The sequence below is a fragment of the Watersipora subatra genome, chromosome 5 (genome assembly GCF_963576615.1).
Source record: "Watersipora subatra chromosome 5, tzWatSuba1.1, whole genome shotgun sequence".
Classification (NCBI taxonomy): domain Eukaryota; kingdom Metazoa; phylum Bryozoa; class Gymnolaemata; order Cheilostomatida; family Watersiporidae; genus Watersipora; species Watersipora subatra.
In genome coordinates this window covers 55,642,652-55,666,268 of record NC_088712.1, presented here as the reverse complement: position 1 = coordinate 55,666,268, position 23,617 = coordinate 55,642,652, and the positions used below count along the sequence as shown (strand labels likewise).

The 23,617-nt window shown below is 32.3% G+C and overlaps 1 long non-coding RNA gene across 1 annotated transcript in view; it reads right to left on the bottom strand.

Annotated features, from left to right (window-relative positions):
• The window catches only part of LOC137397001 (uncharacterized), a 113,127-nt gene that overhangs the window by 82,130 nt on the left and 7,380 nt on the right, over positions 1-23,617 (bottom strand). Inside the window, exon 2 of the long non-coding RNA XR_010978691.1 lies at positions 20,428-20,538. This is a non-coding gene — a long non-coding RNA (uncharacterized lncRNA). The remainder of the gene's footprint in view (positions 1-20,427; positions 20,539-23,617) is intronic.

Below are 23,617 nucleotides of genomic sequence, written 5' to 3'. Positions count from 1 at the left end.
GCATTTGTAAAAGTTTGGCATTGTTTACGTTAAAACTATTAAATAGGACCAAAATAAATACGAGCTCTACTAAACATTTAATTGTGGTGATGATATTAACTGCTTCAGCAACATAAAAGATTTAATGTTAGACGACAGTAAAGATGAAATTAGAAACCAAAAGAAGATGAAGTGAGTGAAAGTGAGAGTGAGACTGAAACTCGTAGCGACAGTGCAGAAACTAACAAAGCAAATATATTTATTCAAACAGTTTTTTTTAGTACTGGTTAGCTTAAAAATTTATTGTTCATGTCACTTCCATTAGTATTTTACTTTTAAACTTTGATGGATAATCGCTATTTATTTTGCAAAGTTGCAGATTTGTAGCATAACCCAAAGGTCATTATCAAAGCTGGAAACACAAGATCATCACTCAATTTCTATTGTACGCAGAAAAATTAGTTTTTGCTGCAAACTCTAGCAAACAGGAATTCGTGCAATAAACTTTTATACAACATTTCTAAACATATTGATAAAATGCAAAATTGTGTTGAAGTTTAACAAATTAAAAATAATTTCTCAGAAGGCAGGATATTTGTAAACCATATTATATGCTAAGCTAAGCTATCAGCTAACATATGCAGATTTGACTTTATGTTGCATAACATAAAGTCTCTATAACCTAAACATATTCGGAATAGATTTCTGATGTTGTATGAGCATATAGTATGCTTTTACAACATAAGAGTACTACTTAGTTAGACAGCTGCCAGCAGAATCCAGGTTAATAGTTTATCAGCCATCCTATTTTTTGTAAGAAGTATTCATAGCACTGCATATAAATTCTGCAACAGCTCGTAGTGTCTGATATTTTAGATCTCAAGCTGATCTAAGAACCATTTACATCACAACTTTTTATCGGCTGGTTGCTAGTCTTATTAGTTAATATTCATGCTAGTACATTTAACTTACTATTAATAGTTGAAACAGAAAATGATGTAGAGTTCACACGAGATGTGAAGTCAGCAAAACATCTGAATTTAACACTAAGTAAATCATCTGATACGGTTCCTGCTACGGAGAAATTGAATTGAGGAGCAGCAGCTGCAGCAGCTTCACAGTAAGCTCCATTTATACTAGAAAATCCTAGTATCATCAGAGAATTAAAGGCTGCCATTGCCTACCAAAGGTATCATAAATACAAAAAATCCTCTCGCCTCCTATGATGTCACCATTAATCAGATGGACAGCATTAACATCTGTATCTCTACTAGCAGCACATGTTAGTGTTATCGACTCATTTCTGTAGAATGAGGGATACCCTATGGAATCTACTGACAATTCAACTTCACTTCCTACAAGCACAGTGGTGTCATCATGAAATATTAAAAAATAAGGGTCACATGAACTGCTCGATTTACTATAACAGAGAAAGGCCTAAGACAAGAAAATTTACAGACTGAAAAATTAATTATTTTAATACTTTATGTAAATATTAGGCATTCCTTTGATATATAATATTTCTTTAACATTGAAGGCAATACATAAACAAGGTTTGCACAACGTGAATTATGTTCAATACGGAAATTAAGTAATGGTTGCTGATTATTATTTTATAGTAGAAACAAAGCTACAGGAAACACTAAACATGAGAGTCAGCAGTACCTAGGCTAATAGTTTCACCGATGTTGTGGTTAATTAACTATATATTTTACATGAAAAGTTGACATTTTAAATGAATATTCTATTAAAAATAACTCATGATATTGCTTTTAACTCATAAACAATAAGAATAAAACTTCATATATTTTAATAAATTCTTACCTTGAACTCCTGTCAGCATTGTAAAAAGTACGAGAGAAACATCCCATTGTACTCGCATATCTCCTGCAAATGTGATAAATTTACAAAATTTGTTTTACTGTAAACTTTTTAGATTACTAAAAGTAATTAGAATACCTAATTAAAATTTAGAACTATTTGTATGTAAAGTAAATAAGTAAGACAATAGACAATGAACTACAATAAAACTGTCTAATGAGAAGACATACTGGAGTATGCTTTTTCTTCTCACCTAATGTATGTTATTATCCATTATATGTTTATGAGGCAAAGATGGAAATGTGCTAAATTGACGGTGAAGTAATTGAGTAGCCCAGAGAGTTACAGAATACTTGACAGCGTGTGGTTTTCTGTGAGTAGCAATGATTATCAGTATTTCTCAAATAGGAAGCAACTCAGAAGATAGCACTCTACTTAGCAGTGATCAGCATTAACTCAGTAATCAATGCAAGTTTAGGAGTTGTGCATCACTGTAGTAAGTGTAGATAACTCTGTCATATCTAAAAGCGTCTTTTCAGTCACTACTATTGCTAATAGTTATCGTATATATCCGAGTATAAGCCAATTCTGAATTAAAAAATGTTTTGTCCAAGCTTCGGGGTCAGGCTTATTCGAATAACTCTTATTGAAAGCAAATGAAATTACATTATGCTAACTTAATTTCAGCAACTACAACTCAACTACGCTAATCATGTGGCTTTTCGCCTTTTACTGACAATTTGTTCCCTACAGCAGCATTGACTTACACTTAAAATGCTTCTTCAATAATATTTACCACTATCACTAACTCTTTTGCTGTCAAATAACTTTATTTACAAAGAAAAATATTCAGTGAAACCAAATATTTGACATTGGACTATTTTTTGTCATAACATATGACCAAATTGTTTAGTGTAAAATTTTAAACCGTGTGATGCCATAAAAAGCCACAAATATGTTGCAGAATGAGTTCAGATGTATTTTGGTCCTCTTCAACTTAGCATGGTTGACAAGTTACGCGTGCTCTGAGTCAGACAAATTAACTCGATTATTATAGTTACCAAAATGATTCTTTGGCAAAGGTCAGGTCTTAAACAACTGTTTTTCTGGCTAAATTATTTTATAATAACTATTTCAATCAGTTAACATATACATTATATATTACTAGCCATCCCTGTCTCACAAAATTTAGCTAAATCAATTTACAAAGGAAAACTACTGACTCTTTCAGCAGCCTGATTGAAAAATTAATAGACATTTTTTGGAACCAAAATCGGGAACCAAGTCTTGTTATTAGATGTTAACAGAAGAATACAACTGACTTATAAGTTTGCATTAATTGAAGCGCTTTTATATTCTCTATTCATAGCCTAAAAACCTGTCAGCAGGTGTTTAAAAACTATCTACCGTTATGTCTGTTACTATCTATCAGCGATGTGACACACAGTTATTGATCATATGCCTTTCAGTAACTTTGTAGCTATCCTTTACACATTGTTAAAGTGTCTTATTATACATGTATTACTCTTTTGATGACTTACATGTATGATGTATACGGAAATCCAACAGAACTTTTTAACAAACATCGAACTTGTTTGTTATAAGGTGAACATTAACTAATTTGCCAAAAACATGTACTATTCATAAAGAACTGCGACTATTGCATGGCATCAACTGATTTTATAACAACTAATACGCTGGCAGTCTCAAGCGCCAAAAAGATCTTCATGTGTTCCAATAAAACACAGAGATTAGGTAAGTGTGCACTAATGCTAAACGGTCAGAGGACAAATGATTGGTGCAGGTGCTAGCGGGAATCATTTTAGACCAGTGGCCCTGAAAGCCTCTGTAGTTCAATTTCACTATTACTGCATGTTGCCTACTTCACGTTCTCACAGCTTTGAATGGTATACACAAACTGAAAGTAAAACTGAATTGGATAAACAGCATTGGCTTTGAATCTTTATAGTTTCTACCTCAGATGTATCAAACTTATCGTTTAGCTCACATATCATTTTGGAATTAGGAGGCAGTTGGGATCATTACTCTGACAAAATTTAGGTTTTATGCTTTGTATTCTCATTAACATCATGTACAAAAACATAATAGATTCTTTTAACCATACCACAAGATGCTCATTGTGATTAATTGGTTCCTCCACTCAAACCCATGTTTAAGCAGCATTTGCATCTTGCAACGGTGTTGTGGTTGCATCAAAGTCAACTAAATATGTAATTCTATGAATGGTTTTTCCAAAAATATGATCTGAATGTATCTATAGTGTAATATAAAAAACTTCTACTGTTCTACTCTGTTCTCTGTAGAATGCACACTAGCTACACTTCCATTGCAACTAGTACTGCACTCTGAAATAGGCAATACTTCCAATATTGCTTAGCAACACTGCTTACTGTTCATTAGAAAGTAGTTGCACTGCGTTCATACTGCACACTACGCAGTAGAAAAAGCACGTAGTATAATTACACTGCATAACTATGACATGCTTACTACTGATATTGCACCACTACTACGCCGCTGCTGCGCTGCTACTGAGCCACTACTGGGCCGATACTGGGATGCTACCGCATCATTAATGCACTGCTGCTGTGCCGCTACTGTACCGCTACTGCATCATTAATCAACCGCTATTGCACTGCTAGTGTAACTAAATTGCCAGCCCAACAAAGGTTTAATACAGCTGCAACGCGTTTAACATCTCAGCATCTGTGAGTACTCATTCATGCGCAGTTATGATTTTTTTGAAATAGTCACAACTTCAATTATGAGATTTTAGTGCTTTAAGTAAATAGATGAATCAGTAAATCTGTATCTAGCAGTTTTATATATACATATATATATACTAGCGGTGCCACCTGGCGTTGCCCGTGTAATAGAAGAGTATTTGGATAGAAAATTGATTTGTATTTAACATATAACAAAAGTTGCCATTCTAACTTTCAAACTACATATCACGAGAAAAGTTTTTGTATCATAAACAATGAGAAGTAGTGAGAGTTTTGCTATTAGCCAGTTTAATAATGTGAGCGAACAGCTTATCGTGACGTTATGCTATGACCCGCATCATACGTAAAGCAGTTAGGTATTGCTCTGATATAATGACTTATATTGGCAGGCTAGCAATTTGACTTCCGTAGTCTAGTGGGCTAGGCGTGAGATTTGTAAATGGCTTGGTCCGAGATCAAATACTCTTCGGTACGGGATATTTATTCCAAGATTTTAAGATCTATATCCCGATTTCCGACGACACACGGACACACGGACGGAGTTTGAGGAATATATATATATAATATATATTCAAACATACACATGTATATATATAAATATAATTTTTATATATAAAACTGTTGTTATATATGTATAATATGTATAATAGCACATGTATCGACAAGTTCGATGTTTGTTGAAAAGGTCTGTTGGATTTCCGTATAGGTCATCAAAAGAGTAATATAATAAGACACTTTAACAACATGAAAAGGATAGCTGCAAACAGGCCTGTATTCCTTTGTTGCAAGTTGGGGCAGCAAATATATATGTATACATACCTGTATATATATAATAGATAAGTGGTCAGGCCTACTGCTAACAGCACTCTACATATATATATATATATATATATATATATATATAAAACAATGTGTACTAAAAAACTACAAGTTTAGTTAAAACATTTTATTACTTAAAGTTTCGTGCGGTAGGCTTGCACTCTTCTGATAAAAAGTTAAAAATAATAAATATTCTACTAGCAGTAAAGCTGTATAAGAGCTAAAAGCTATAGTCTTAAGTGACACTGTTTCTTAGCAGGAATTTATTGGCATGACAGCAACTGGATAGCATTTCGTTGCGCTTATTTAAGGTGGCTAATTGAGGCTTGCATATTATGTAATACTTCTCCCATATACAGAGTTCGCATTTCTTAGTGGTAGGGCTATAAGGTCTTACAGTTTTTAAGATTGACCATTTGATGTTGGGGTGTAGTCCGCTATTCTTTAGTTGCCATATATATTTACTTAGCTCTGTGGCATTCCTTTTTGATGTATGGTTGAAGAAAGCCTTATGGTTGGTATATCTAGTTTTGAAAGTATTTTGTGTCAAACCGACATACGTCTCCTCTGTTCCGTTGTTGGTGGTGACTGATGCTTGGTAAACGACATTCTCTGTTAGGCACTTGCCATCCATAGGGCAGCTGGCTCTATTTCTACAGTTACATGCCCTGGAGTTGTCATCACCACGTGTAGGTAATAACAAAGCTTTATTGTGAGCGTTGATGTGGCTTTTAATATTGGACATGCACATGTAGCTAAGTTTGATTGTGTTGGCATTAAATACTTTATGCAGTTTATGACCAGGTGGAAATTCTGTTCTTATGATGTTCAGAAACTGCTTTCCTATGTTGGAGGCAACATTCATACTATATGGCGGGTTATACCATATTATATTCCGTCTTCGCTTTTGCTTGTGATTGGTGGTCTGGTCGGATTCTGGCAAATATGATAGTTTGTAATCGTACCCACTTTGTTGGAGTGCTTGTTGGCATGTGGGAGCTATTCTCTGGAAACAATCCTTGCTGGAAGAGAGTGTTGACAATCTCTGATTTATTGCTCTAGGTATGTTCTTCAATATGCATGGTGGGTGGTTTGACCTTGCATGTACATAGATGGGTTTATCTCAAACTCCTATAACAATCACAACGTTTAAATTGGTTTAATCTTAGAAAGTATAGACTAATCAAATTGGGCCTAACAATCATTGCTCCAAAAATTTCGAACCAGTCCCTCTGATGTGTAGATTAGTTTTAGCATGAAATAATTACACACATCTATTATTTTGCATCTATTATTTGGGTTTAGTTCAGTAAGTAATATTAAATGATAAAATATGAACTTCAGCATAAGTATCTGCATAGTCTTTTTCTCAATCATCAATCATGGTTATCATTTGAAATTTTCTACAAATTATATTAATTACATGTACATCGTTAATTCTATACAAAGTTATATTATTATTTTGTATAATATGCATTATGATTATATTAATTAATCATAAAAAACCATTATAGATAACAGAGATAGAAGAATAAAATCAAAAGTTTTTTTTACTACAAGAGCAGCACGGTTAAGTTATTCTTTTCAAAAATATGGCTGTAGTGAACTGACAGTTTAATTAACAGTGACAATAATCCTAAAAATCAACTGAATGCTGCAGTAGGTACAAAAATGAAGAAGGAACAAAAATTTGCATCCACGTTTTTTATTCAACTGGTAAACAAACTGCAAATAGCAGATACTGTAAATTATAGACCGGCATAGACTATACACACGCCGTTCAATCAACAGACGATCTCCGGAGCATATCGGTGCATATAGAGTTAAAGTTTGAGGCACAATAGTCAAAATCTCCTCTTCTGTTTTGAAAAATCATGGCAGGGGGTTGTGGGCAATTGCCTTTACCACACAATATTGATTTTTTTGAGAAATCAATGCTAGTCTGTAAATTCTTTACTACCATGAAAAGCGTTTCACATCTCTCAGCCTAAAACAATCAGCATACGCAATGGAGGTAAGGGTGCGCAACTCTGGCAAATGTCCAACAAGTCGATTTCATACGTCACAATTCTCGGGGGTTTCAAATAGTTTTTCCTCCGATTCCATTTTAGGTAGACCAATGTTTGGCTGGATATATCTCAGCTTCTGGTGGGTCAATTTCCTTGATTTTTTATAACATCATTAAACACCTCAAGATACACAATAAAGCATAATAATATTATACTTTCTCTATTCTTTAACATTATATAATTACTCATGTGGGTTGAGTTGCTATAATAAAACTTGCTAAGAAAGCAGTTTTGAAGTATTACTGAAAAGACACAAGTATGTTTACCAACCTTAACTTTGTAATATTTTGAAATATGCAATGAAATGCTGTAGTAAGCTGTAATATGCTGTAATATGCTGTAATATGCTGTAATACAGTGTGATACAGGTATAGCAAGAAAGAAGTTCTTTCTTGAATGCGTAGTTAACAGACAATAACAAAGGCCTCGCACTTATTGATATTAGTGAATGCAAGGAGTGTAACTAACCAGGGAAATTTAAAAAAAGAAACTCTTAAAACTCATCTAAATTTACTCATTTAAAAGCTAGATTAGATGACTAAATTAGTTTTTATTCACGTAAAATAGAAATTATTTTGATAAACTTTAAAACTGCAGACCATGATGTTTCATCAACTTAATTGTTACGGTAAAAAAAGCAATTTTCAAATTAGTAGAGAATTTCTGCTTAATTGTATTAATGAATCTGTTAGAATTCATGCCAATTATAGACCACCTTTGTGGAGCAACTGATGTTTGTCGTATGTTATGATCATTATACATATAGATTACACTATATTTACAATTCACTTAAGCTCAGCAAACAATACATATAAATAAATTCATCCCTGTAACCCAATTTGTTTGACAAACAATCTAACTGAGTTTATTATTCTTCTACAATCCTACTAGCTGACCTACACTTGTATGAACTGAATAACTGTCATTATCTTATGCTGATTCTATGCAATGAGGTATAATGAGACCAACAGGCATTCATTTAAACCATAACTGTCACGACCAGCTTTCATCAGTTTTTTAGGTAAATCAGACTCGTTGATTCAGATTTTGTCCTCAAATTGAAAACTGATCCAGTAGCTTTCAAAATTAAAAAGTTTTTTGTACAGCGTTTCAATATCGGTTTCGAAAACAACACAATCGGCACAACAAGCTCCACCCATAAATGTGTGACGTATGCTAGATAATAAGGAATGAAAGTTGGGGATGTTTAGTCCGGTTTAGAATGATAGAGATAGGTGTATTAAAACTCATTATTATCTAAATTCAGCCCCCAAAATAATCTCAGTATTTTATGAAAGATAGATAAGCTATTTAGCATTGCTTGTAGTTTGTTACAGAATGTTTAATAGGCTGAACGCCGAGAAAAAATGAGCTCCAAAAAGTACAATAACAACGTTAGATTGTGATTAAATTTCGCTTTTTTGAGCTCATTTTTCCCCTGCTCTCAGCCTATTAAACAACCTGTAACAAACTAAGGGTAATGTTAAATAGCTTATCTACTTTTAATAAAAAACTGAAATTATTTTGAAGGCTGAAATTAGTTAATAACGGGTTTTAAGACACATCTCTATCATTCTGAATTGGACTGAAAATCTCTAACTTACGTTCCAAAAAAGCTAGCAATCAAATCTGAGACAGCCTATAAAAAAGAACACTACTCTAGCGGAGTCTCGTAATGAGCAACACAACTTAGGTGAGTTGCTTTATGTGCTCACTGGCAGTTTTGAAAGTAGAAATTAGAAATAGAAAAAAATAAGACATGGCATGTTATGGGATTGGATTGGTGGAACCAACGTTACACTGATGCCTGAGACGGAGGCAGCTACGGGTTGTCATGAAAGTATCAAAAAGTTGAAGACATAGTATAGAAGCTAGTATAGAAGCAAAAAGAAGAGAATATACAGCTTTTCTCTGTGACTGTTTATGTGGCTATTTCTATTTATACAACAAAAATAGCACTTGTTTTAGATGTGATAACTTTCAACATATTAGCAAAGAAATTTGTTTTAAAGGTACTGTTGGCTTTTTACCCAGCGACGAAATACAAAAACATAAAACGTTTATTGTGCAAACTGGACAAATTGTTTGATTGATAGACTGCCATATATTGAAGCTAGAATACCACAGTATCATAAGCACTGAAGATTTTTGACAGCAATTTCAAAATTAATAATTATGGTTTCCACCAACTACGTTACTTGTTCTTGTTACTTTATACGTATGTACAAAGATTCTCACAGCTTTCTTATTTTCTGGTTATACATTAAGTTACTAAGGACCACCTTGGATGATATTCTTATATTTCAGCATGAGGGTAGTTAATATAATTTTAGTGTATATTACAAGTTATTTGAGTTAGAGAACCAAATACATTAAAGAGAGGGTTTCAAGAACATTATAAAATGTGTGTGCAATAGAATTCAACACGTAGTCGTAGGCCACAAAAATGCAAATTGTTGTCAAAACCAACTTAAACAGGTAAATGTCTGTTATGATGGCACTCGAACGGATTAAAATCATTAATGTTAAAAATTGCTTATTTTAAGAAACTTCAATTACCAAAGTATGCTGGTAGTTATCTGGCAGGTCTCACAGGTGCAATGCTCAAACAGACAGAAACACTACACACATGCAGTTGCAAGATGCAGTACAGTCTTGTAGCTCCTGATATACATTGAAATGCAGCAGCTGACATGTTAATAACTCTATAACTAGTTTCTTATTATTGATGGTAGTGGTTATAATATCTATCAGATTGAAAAGGATAGCATGAGTTTAATTTTAAAAAAGTTGTGTTTAAAACATTTTTATAGGTATAAAAACGGTGGAAACTTGTAAAAATAAGGATGATACTAGCATTCATAACATTAACGTTTTCTGTACAAACTCTGTGAATACTATAGAAATACTCAAAAATATTGATTAGCATTAGATTGATTATCAAATAATATAAAAATGAGTCTTTAGAAGCAGAAAATTAGGTATTGTGTTTTTCTAAATAGTTACAGTAGAAAGCTAACAAACTTTCTGGTTGTGCTGCTACACCAAGAACATTCTAGTTCTTTTTTACACTTGCATAAGGTGTTTCATGCATCACACAAGCATATGGATGGTCTCTGTGACTCTCTGGAATCAGTGCTTCATAGTTGTCATCACTTGTATCTGGTACAATAAAGAGCGCAAGATTATCTTAATGATTTTACAAAAGAACCTTTCATATAAACATACAGTGATTAACTGGTACAGTCATACTTCAACTTACGAGCTTAATGTGTTCCGAGTCATAGCTCGTATGTCAATTTACTCGCATGTTGGTGCAATTTATTTATATATAGAACAATTAAATATATATTTATTGGTTTCCTTACTCTGTAAAATGCAAATAAAACACTCAAAACAAGATATTGTAACAGAAAGAACATGTTGGTTATTGTCCTAACTTACCACTTGCTTTTAGAAAGCAACAAATAAAAAATAATGCAAGGAAATGTGTTAAATTAAAATGTAAAATTAAATACATACAATAGCAGCTAACGCTAGCATTTGCCAGAGAGAGATATATAAGTTTTCCTTCATTGCAACAGTTGACTTTGATAAATTTGGATTTTATCAAAGTCTTAAAAGACAAACTTAGAAGCAAATCTAAAAGCAAACTTTCATTTTTAACTTAACGTAATTAAAATTTCTTCGGTGTTCATAGTTTGAAGTTTTTCGCTAGTTAGCTAATTTTTCCTTTGTTTCGCTTTCACGACTAGCCGGCCGTTTTAAGATGAACCTATCTAAGGACGTTTGCCTTTGTCGCCCTTTCAACAGGTGGCGATTAGGACGAACACAGGTGTCGTCACAAAGGTTTAATGCACGACCACTAGCCAACTTGTCCGAATGTCTATTTTTATAGTTCTGATAGATAGCAACGGCCTTTTTAAATAGCGTGGTTTCAGTTACGCTGTCCCCGGCCAATTGTTTATCTTATATCCAATGCTTGAGCGGTCGCTCCATCAGCGGTGGTGAAGATCGCCGCGCCGTTTAGAAACTACGGTTAGTACTTTTGCGAGCTAAATGTCCTGAATATAATCCTTCTGTTTGATAATTGTGGATGTATTTCTGTCATATTGCTGAGCTAGCTCAATCATTGATACACATTTTGCATATTTTTCAATAATTTTCCGTTTAATATCAATTGTTATCATTTGCTTTTTCTTTGCATTATTTTTCATTTTACTGGCAAACTTTCGGTCTTCGCACAGTACTTTTAATTTACATAATTCTGCACTGAAAAGCATGCCCAAAAACACGGTACGTACAAAGGTATAACCTGTGCAGTTGAAAAATACAGATTGATGCTGTTGTCATAAAACACCTCCGGCATACTTGGCAACTGACTCACATGCTCGTATCTCAAATATGGCTCGTATGTTAGTGCTAAAACTTGCTCAAAAGCTGGCTCGTATCTCAAGTTTCTCGTACGTTAGAGCACTCGTAAGTTGAAGTATTACTGTATTGCTATTTCACTGTTCATTACCTGAGGCTGGTAAAGTTCCCAAGTTAATCTCTGTGTCTTCTATAAATGCTTTCCTAAAATAGAAAGACATTATATGTTACTACAGACATTAACAATTTAATTACATGTAACTAGGTGAATTACCAGCTAATTTCTAAAGCAATAAACAATTCTTTTCACAAAAGATTTATTTCTATTTAACATATAACAACAGTTGCTATTCTGACTTTCAAACCTTGAACCATGAGAAAAAGGTTTTGAGCAGTTCAAATAAATTAAGAGACAAAATAAAACATCTTGTATAGGAGATTAAATGTAAATGTGAAATAATTAGCAAGCAATAGTTAAATAAAGTCTGCTTTGCTACGGTTACAATAAAAATTATTTAGTATGCAATTATATTATTTTATTGTATTGCAGTGTTAGCATAATGGGGTAAAAGTTTTATATAAAAAAGTTACAAAACCCATAGCAAATATTTAATGCAAACGACTCCGGGTAAAAAATCATCAACATTTTTTATACATACTGTACGTATACATGTATATCACATATTAGCAACATAAATATGTTAGCATTAGAAACTAGAGTTACCTATAGCAGCTCCAGTGTAATTAAAAGTTATTCTTTGCAAGAAAAGATAACATTGCAATGTACTACATGTAGTACATCCGTGGGGAATTCTTACTTTTGACACAAACATAAAACATAAATTTAGAATTTAGCCAAAATGAGCTTGTCCTTCTAAACACATATTTGAAGGTCAGTCTTAGTATGTATTTTACTAAACCAAACTTCAATTTTTATGGGTTTTCGGTTTTGCTTTCACTATAGCTTACATATAACTAATAAGGTTGAACTGAGATAGCGAGCAGCCTATCTAATTCAGGTGTTGTAGGAGATACATCAGTGAATAGCATATTAGCAACTTTGTTATTTTGCTGTAATCACGGTTGCTAGATTTAAACTGTAAATTGATGTTTGGCAGATATTGTACGGCAGAAAAGAGTAAAGAACAATTTTTCATCGTTTTGTGAAGACAACAAAACATTGTTTTTATATAGAAAGGCAAATAAACTTTATAACAGGGGCATCACGACCTCAGGGAGCATTGTATTAATTGATAATTGATAATTTATACATTAAGTTACTAATGACCACCTTGGATGATATTCCTTTATTTCAGCATGTGAATAGTTAATATAATTTTAATATATTTTACAAGTTATTTGAATTAGAGAACCAAATACATTAAAGAGAGGGTTTCAGAAACATTAGAAAATGTGTGTGCAATATAATTCAACACGTAGTCATAGGCCACAAAAATGCAAATTGTTGTCCAAACCAACTTAAACAGGTAAATATATGTTATGATGGCACTCGAATGGATTAATATCATCAATTTTAAAAACTAGTTACTTTCAGAAACTTCAATTTCCAAAATATACAGGTAGTTATCTGGCAGGTCTCACAGGTGCAATGCTCAAACAGGCAGAAACACTAAATACATGCAGTTGCTATGCTGTACAGTCTTGTAATTCCTAATATATGATGAAATGCAGTACCTGGCATGTTAACAATCCTAAGTCATTTTTTATTATTAATGGTTATGGCTATAATATCTATGATATTGAAAAAGGATAGCATGAGTTTAATTTTAAAAAGTTGTGTTCAAAATATTTTTATACCGGAGGCATAAAATGGTGAAAAATTGTAAAAATAATGATATTACCAATGTTCATAACATTTACGTTTTCTGTAAAAATTTTGTAAAACTAGAGAAGTACCTAAAAAATTGAATAGCATCAGTGTGATTATGAAATAGTATTACAATGAGTCTTTAAAAACAAGAAAAGTTAAGTATTGTGATTTCTGAAATAGAAAACTAACAAACTTTCTGGTCATGCTGTTATACCAAAAACATTTTAGTTCCTTTTTATAATTTCATACGGTGTTTCATGCATCAAACTATCATATGGATGGTCTCTGTGACTCTCTGGAATCAGTGCTTCGTAGTTGTCATCTCCTGTATCTGGTAAGATAAAAAGCTCTAGATTATATTAAAGATTATACAAAATAATATGTTATATAAACATACACTGGTTAACTGAATAGCTAGTTCAGTGTTCATTACCTGAGGCTGGTAAAGTTCTCAAGTTAATTTCTGTGTCTTCTATTTTTGCTTTCCTAAAATAGAAAGACATTCAATGTTACTGCAGACATAAACACCTTATTTATATTTAACTAGGTAAATACCTGGCATTGCCTGGGTAATAAAAATTTTTTTCGCAAAAAATTTATTTCTATTTAACATATAACAACAGTCAATATTCCAACATTCAAACCTTAAACCATGAGAAAAATGTTTTGTGCAGTTCAAATAAATTAAGAGACAAAATAAAACATACTGTATGGGGGATTAAATGTAAATGTAAAATAATTAGCAAGCAATAGTTAAATAAAGTCTGCTTTGCTACGGTTACACTAGAAAGTTATTTTGTATGCAATTATATAATTTTCATTCATTTTATTGTGGGCATAGTAAGGCAAAAATGATGTATAGATGAGTATAAAAACTCATAGTCATTAATTACTATAAACATCCTCGGGTATAAAATCATTAAAATTTCATATGCATACTACATATGTCAAAAATTAACTACAAAAACATGTTAAAATTTGAAACTATTTTAGTTACCTATAGCAGCTTTAGTGTATTGAGAGATTAAAAGCTCTGTGAGAAAATGTAACATTGCAATGTACTACATGCAGTACGTACCGTGGGGATTTCTTACCTTCCACACAAACGTATAACATAAAAGTTGAATTTAGCCAAAATGAACTTGGCTTACTAAACACAAACTGAAAGCTCAATTTTTGTATGTATTTTAATAAACTAAACTTCAATTTTGGAATGGGTATTCAGTTTTGTTTTTACTTTAACTTATAACTAATAATGCTGAGCTGGGATAGCGAGCAGCATATCTCATTTAGGTTTTGTGGATGAGATGTCAACAAAAAGTAAATCGGCAATTTTGTTATTTTGCCATAATCAGGACATCGTCTGCTAAATTCTAATTTTGAGAGAAACTTTTTGTAGATATTGTACTGTGGAAAAAGTAAACGTGAATTTTCTCATTTTTCGAATGCGACAAAATATTGTCTTTTCATATAGAAAGGCAAAAAATTTTATAGCACGGGCATCTTAACCTGAAGGCGCAATGTATTAATTGATAATTAATTGTGTGCAATAAAAGAATATAAAGTACATGATAGGAGCTGCCAATAAAAACTGCTTAGCCTTGTGGTTATAGACATTTGTTAGTAGACTTGTGATTTGAATGTCGCGAGTTCAAATCCTGCTGAGAAGTGTTTTTATTGCTAAAGTCTTTTTGCTATAATTGGACAAACAAACAACAGACAGAAAAAAATGAGATTTATATATATCAAAAAGCTACAAACGCACCTGCGCACACACACACACCCACACATGCACGCACGCACACACATACACAAATGTACATAAATGCGCACACCCGTATGCACATTGACAATGCTAGCTGTATTAATATAAATTGACTGAACATGTTTATTGTTTACAATGTATTTATATATATTATGTTTACCTGATTCTTTGTGATTCTAAGCTTTTCCAAGTTACATCTGAAAATAAGCAATCACAATAAAACAAGCATCAGTTATGACTTGTATGACCTATCAGACTGCGTCAGTGATAAATAGCTTCATAATGACTCTTAACAATTTAATATAATGGTTTTATGGCACATAAAACTGTCAAACTAGTTTAATATGTTTTGATTCGACTGATAAACAGTAAGTCAAAACTCACCAGCTCTTCTTTTCCACCAACAAAAAACAGCTGACTGTGAGACAAGTGCAACAAGTGCAACGGCAAGAACACCAGCTACACTTCTTAATAAAACAGCATGTGTAGCTTCCTGTTCTGTAACCAATAAAGCTTGGGTTGTAGATGGTGGTCCAGCTGCATCTGTCCATATGATATTATATATATTGGTAATTGGCTCAAAGACTACAAAAGAAAATTGGATTAAATTATTTCAATATACCAAATTGTTTTCATCTGTTTCAGCTATGAAAAAAGTTAATAAGCTATTAAATGCCTTAGTAAGTAGCTGAATGTTTATAACAAACAAATCTAAAGGTACAGCTTATATCAAACTAGTTTTTCCAACTTAAGTTTCACATATTCTGAAACTGCATTGTTAACTTATAAATGAACTAAATTTTAACTAAATCGTTATACAAGTTTTTAATTGAGCTAAAGCATATATAACTTTAGAAAGTAATCAGAGTAGAGGTTTTTACAGACAATTAATCAAACCAGTGACTGAATGCACCATCTTGGTGACCTCGCAGTACAAGTTCAGTGTATCATGTTTGTAACAAGACATTTCGTAAACGTTTGTTGATATTGAAGCTGTCACTGAACTTGTTTAATATAACAAGCGTCAAGTTGATATTTTTGTGGCATAAAAATCTTTCCATCATTCATGTTTGAAATTTACCTAACTCGTAGCAATATAAGACACTCACATTCAATAGAAGCAGTGCATCTGATTCTCTCTAGCTGACCATTCTTTCGTGAGTTTGCAGGAATGACCAGTTGGTAAGTTGCAGTGTCTATGCATCCTTTACTACATGTCCATGTGTAAGAAGGAGTTGGAGTTCCTATCGCATTGCATGACAGTGTCAGTGATGATTTGGGGTCTTGGTGCAGAACATTGGGTAATATTTTATAGTCAATATCTACAATTATAAGATCATTGACTTAGTATAGCAAGTTTAGATAGTTAAACCCAATACTAGGACATCAAACACAAACTATTCATTTTTAATAGGACAGTTTAATTGAAATTTCCCTAAAATGATTTATTAAAAGTTGTGGTGAAATTGATATTAACCATCTCAACTTACATTGAGGTTTTTTATTTTCAGATTTGATGATGGTATCAGGATAGACATCTCCCAGAGCTGAATGAGTTATATCCATACACCTTAGGATCAGTCCTTCTCTATCCTCTTCAGTAGGTGTGTATCTATTACTATTTTCAACCACTATCTTCCCTTTTAACACTTCTGAAAAAAAAGAAAAAATAGAAGAAAAATGTAGCTGTGAAAGCTCTCAGAGTGCCATGAACAGATGCATCAGAATGTCTATAACTTTATAGGTGTTCTGATAAATAGCTTGTCAATGAGCCATGATAAAGCAGTGCTAGATATGTTTTCTGATTTTAGTAATACATTTGACACTGTATATCACAAGATACTTATTCACAAATTTAAGTCGATGCGCTTTTCATTGTTGTTCATTCACTAAATATAAAACTGCTTAGAATATAGAAAACAGGAAACATTTATAGAAAACTTTTAATCTAGCATTTCAAGTATAAATTGTGACATTTCCCAAAATTCTACTTAAGACCAACTTTATTTTTGATCCAAATTAATAATTTTGTGTTGTCTACTCATTGTTTGAAACCTATTTTATATACGGACGAAACAAATTTATTTTTTGATTCCAATATTTTAAATAAAGACATAGATAAAATGATGAATACAATGATATTATTGATGAATTATATAATACAAGCTTAAATAATAAGGATGATAAAACAAACTTTAAAAGCGCATATTATAAACTTCAAAAGTTATAAGAAGTTAATAAATCTAATAAGATAATGTAAATTTATATATCTATATATATATATTTCCCGAAGTACGTAAATGTTTGTAAATATAAGAGTGAGGAATAACTGATACTTGTAATCTTACACAATAAATCTTACAGTAATCTTACCAATGTTTGTTGTAAAATGTGAAATTAATTGCGAATTACTAAATGGTAGGCTTAGAAGGAAAGATGTGTAAGCTAATACACCCAGCTGTACAACCCGGCACGAGCAATACAAAAGTCTGTGGACAGAAAAATGATTTGTATTTAACATATAACAACATTTGCCATTCTACCTAAAAACAACTGTAAAGGTTTTCAAACTTTGTCAAACAACTTTTAAACTTCATATCACGAGAAAAATGTTTTGTGCAAGTGAAAAAAATAAAATAAATAAAACGACTTTAAAAGGGTTTAGATGTAAAAGTGAAATAATTAGCAAGTAATAGCTAAATTGAGTCTGTTTTGCCACGATTACAATAAGAGATGATTCGGGAATGATACAATTAATACGAACTGAGAAAATCAAATATAAATTATGAATATGTTGAATTAATAATAACAATTTCTGCATAGAAGTGTGTGTAAAAAAGCTACTGTTCTACCAACAGCTATCCATCAAAACTCTGAATATAACGATACTGGTACGACAATGTGTAAAAATGAAATATGTAGCGTCTTTGTCTGATCGAAGGTGAGAAAATCTTGACTTTAGAGGCTATTCCTACTCGAGATAATACTAAGCCTCATACAATCTTTATTTTCAGTATCATTCTGTATATACATGTATTATTATATTATCGTTATAATATTTTATCATTATAACACTGAAAAAATCTGTACAGGAACAATTACAGTGTAGAATGTATTTATACACTCTCAAATATTAACCTTTCGTCTTGACCTGCAAAAGAGGGCATTTTTCTGTTTTTCGTTTATGTCTTATTTTTAATCAATAAAGAGTTCATCATCATCATTGAGGTAATACAATTGTCCGCAAAAACAGTATTAACCTTTACGGCAGTTTAGCAATCGAACCTTAAGAAAAGCCAGAATTAGAGGTTCATAAAAACGCAAAAAAGGCATGGTGTTTCATAGAGTTAATAGAGTTTAGTCACCAAATTCTAATATCGAGAGAGTCTACTGTCGATATCATTTTGCTGAAAACAATTTAGCCACAAAACGGCGAAGACAAAAAAGCATCGCGTGTCATAGAGCTAAAACAGTTCATAGAGTTTTAATTATTACGTCATTTTTGTGTGAAAATGGAAAATGGAAAATGATAAATAAGTTATGTATAGAGGCGCACTAACCAGAGATTCTGGTAATGCGCCATAGCGGTGAAAAAAAAACACAGAATAGCTAATAGGTGCACCCTTATATAAGCTGCATGGCTCAAACCATCAGAAAAATGTAGCGGCTAATAGTCCGAAAGTACGGTGCTCATATTAATTCAGTTCGCTTCGTGCGACTGAATCGAAAAAGGAAAGACTACTGTATAAAGTAGACAAACACACACACACACATGCACGCACGCACTCACTCACCCACTCACTCACTCACTCACACTCACGCACGCACGCACGCACGCACGCACACACACACACAAAACCTTAGTGGTACTCTGGCGGTGTGACATATGACCGTATCACATAGGGTGGCATCTGATGCCAGAGTGTCACAATTAGCGCCATTTTTTCATGCATGAATGAGGTAACATCGGGTTACAAAAAAGCGTCAGTAAGCACATTGTTAATTTGCTAGAAAGGTTACATCAAAGTATTTTCAGCTCACCATCTAGTTTATACCATCAACTTATACAATAAATATTTTCATAATGTATTAGCGAGAATACTTACGCTCAAAACTTTAGTAGCATTTTGTATTAATTTTTTCCTAAATATAATCATTTATCAAATAAATTGCATGCTACCAAACAAAGCTCAAGTTCTTAGTTTATCATTTTATAAATTATGATGTAATAAAATGCACCGATTTAGGTCATTATCAGCTCCATTTACTAAAATTTTTAGTAAATGGAGCTGAAAATAACTTAGACACCCACAATAATATTGTTTTGTTCTGAATCTTTGAAAATAGTAACTATAAATAAACAAATCAGCAACTTAAGCGATATATTTTACTACCAGAATGCCCGGCGTTGCTTGGCTATTAAAATCAGCTTACGAAAAATTAACAAGCAATGTAGTTTCCTGCCACTCGCCACTAAGCTGGCACATGGCCAATAGCTATTTTGAGCAAGCTAGTATACATATTTCCAAACTGATTAATAAGAGAAATGAGAGGAAGCATAAAATGACATTAAACCGTATTGTGGTAGACGTATTTTCAACCACATAGCAACATATACCGCCTCATGAATTCATCAATCTTGTGTAGCTCATTGGTTCAGCATATCGTCTGAGGAAGTGGAAATTCTAAGATCAAATCTTTCACGATAGGAAGTTTTCATTTCGATATTTTAACAGCTATAGCCCAACAAACAAGATCACCTGCACACAAACTTTAAAATTGATCTAGATATACATATATACATATATATATATATGTATATATATATACATATATATATATATATATATATAGATATATATATATATATATGTATATATATATATATATATATATATATATATATATATATATATATATATATATATATATATAGATAACTGCAATTGTTTGCTACTTGACGAAACTCAGCTAATCTATTGCCTCCATGTTTATTAACAGTTCTACTCAGTGTTCTACGTTACTAACCATAGTTATATACAGAATCAGGTCTCCCTCCAGTTGATGTACAGTTGAATGTGAACTCTTTTCCTTCAACTATCATATCAGGACTGTTCATTACAAGATTATCAGGTTTCACTAAAATATTCAATAGTTTAAAGACATGAAAATCTTCACTTATTGATGAATTTGGTTAAAATTGTGTTTATAATTGTATTAATTATGGTTGAAAATGTTTGTTAATGGTAAACTATTGTTAAGATTGATACTGTAGTAAGTAAATGTGTTTATGTATCAGTAACATGCGAATATAAATTACAATTACATGTAAATAAGCAGCCGTGCTGATATTTTATGAAATTTCTTTTATATATCCAATAGATGCATGTATATTTTAGCGTTTGTGGAAGAGAAAGCCTACCGTGGATACCTTAACTGGTGAGCAAAATATTTTAACTAATGCAACGGTAGCCATTCAGACCTGTAAAAAAACTACCTGTGTGGATTAAAAGGTTCATCTAAATGCTGCTGGCCCATTACAGCAGAGACAACTTAATTGGGACTATAGGAAGAGCTAACAACTACATGTTTATAAATACTGGCTCTGCACGCAGTGAACAGACCGAGAATGAGATGACCAGATAGAGAACACAGAAATACACATGCTATTATTTTTGAAATAATATTTGGAGGGTAAACATATTTCTGATGTTGACTAATGCTGCTGTTATGTTAGTATTGTTATGCAAAAGGTTAGTAAAAAAGCCCTACAGTAGTTTAAAAGATTTCCTGTTCTGGACAGACTGGTAACACTTAAAATAATAGCTAGCGATACAGTGACTCTCAAAATATAGGCTTGTGATCCAACTCTCTTCGAGCAGGGAATCAGTTGAAAATTTGTAAATCACCTAAGCTATATAAATGAGTGTAAATGTGAGATCTAAGGTTTTTAATATGCAATATAAATGCTACTAGCCCAAACAAAGTAGGGCTATATAATCTTCTATACAAAAATGCTTTATAGCCATCTTTTATCAATGAATATAGCCACTCGCCACTTCGGGCACCCGCACACCCGTGCAGTCATGCACCCGCGCACCCATACACCCACGCAGTTGGGCATCGAAAAATCTGTGCACTCAAGCACTCGCACACCCGCGCACCCACGCACTCATGCATTTGTTCACTCGCGCATCAGCTCACTCGCGCAGTAGCACACTTAATTTTGCATTGATTCTCAAGATATGCAATAACCCGAGAATCAATGCAGATATGGTTTTACAGTAAAATACATCTTATTTAGAACAAAAGTTTTTACAGGATAAGTACAAAATAGTTTAATGACTCTCTTGATGGCAAGTTTCTGACATTTTTTGCATTAGAGCGACCACGGTGAATTTATTTCTGCCATGATGGTAACGATCTGGCTTTCCCGTTTTGAAAAATGGGTACAAATTGAATTGCTTGCAAAAAGACTTTCGATTAGTTGCATGCAATTGGCAACAATCACACGCAACTAATCGTGTAAACTATATATAATTCTCAAGTGTCTGTGATTTGGTCTGTCTACCAATAGCTAATAAAATCTTTGAAAGAATAATCAGCATTGCAGAAAATTGGACCTTAGAACTCCCCTTTCTCAAGGCAAAAAGCACGCTAATTGAACTACATGAGATGCATTGGACCCGATTGGTTTTCTAAGTTAAAATAAGAATAGCATATGCTACTCGGCGTTACATTATTATGCAATGCCACTAAAGCTTGCTCTCACAGCTTTTATTAGTAAGTTTAGCAATACGGATACGAGCTTACTCATATTAATCATTGGCAATGTACCTAGCTAATACTGTAGCAAGTGACAGGCAACTACATTACCTGTCAATACCTTGTATTGCCTGAGTATTGGCCCTTTCATCAGGTAAAACTAAAATCTTTTAGATTTTAGTTTTACCTGATGATTAGTAACCATGAAACTTTAAGTAGTAAACAGTTTTAAAAGTTTTCAGCTCCTAATATATTTTATATATATATTTATATATATTTCTCAAAGTTTGTGTGTCTATCTATAGATATAGCTATAATAATAGCACACACTGATTATTTTACCGATGCCGCTACGTGTTACGACGCCCTTGTTAGGAATCACTTTTCATAGGGTTCAATTACTATATCTGGGATCAAAGCCAATTTTTCTTGCGTGGACATTTACATAGAAATGTTTTGGGACCTAAATACATGTATATGCAATGCAATGCTTTTCCGTCTTTTTTCGTTAAAGCTAAGAATTTATCTCGAACTTAAAATTTGGCGGTTTTTGTACTGATTATATACATTACCAAAATATATACGTTGCATCGACATTTCATAATTTGTTATACATACTTGCTATTTATTTTACATCTACATTTAGTTTGCTACTAATATATTCCAGCTGCTCCGAAGGTTTTTCCCAGCTACAATATGTTCCTATTTAAATTCTGATTTGATACCTGCCATTCCACAATAATAAACTACGAACAAAGATTTTGTTCGTTTAAAATTTTTTTTTCTTTTGTTATTTCTTTTAGTTCAAATAAAAGCACCTTTGTTTGTATGTTTCTATCAGTGCTCATTTCGTGTATTAGCTTTTACATCTTTCTTTCTAAACCTAACCAATTAGTAATTCGTATGTAATTTCACATTTTACAACAAACATTTGTAAGATTATCTGTTAGATTATCTGTTAGATTATCTGTAATATTTACTGTAAGTCTTATCGTGTAAGATTACAAGAAGGCCTATCAGTTATTCCTCACTCTCCTATATTTACATACTTTGAGATATATATATATATATATATATATATATATATATATATATATATATATATATAGATGCAGATAGATATATTTGCATTTTATTATTACATTTATAAACTTTGTATAACTTTTGAAGTTTATAATTTATAAGTTTTTAAAGTTAGTTGCATTACCATTTTTATTTCAACTTGCATCTTTTAAACACAATTTGAGTATCGTGTTTGAAGTTTTAACATTATTAATTTTCCTATCACTGTTATTATTATTTAGTTTGCATTATTTATTATTAATATAATTTTTTTATCCAATCAATTTTGGCAGACGTTGTTATAAATTTTCAACTACGAAATACTACTACATTATAAACTGTCTTACTTTTTATTAATGTGATAAATTCTCAGAAGTTACACATTGTGTAA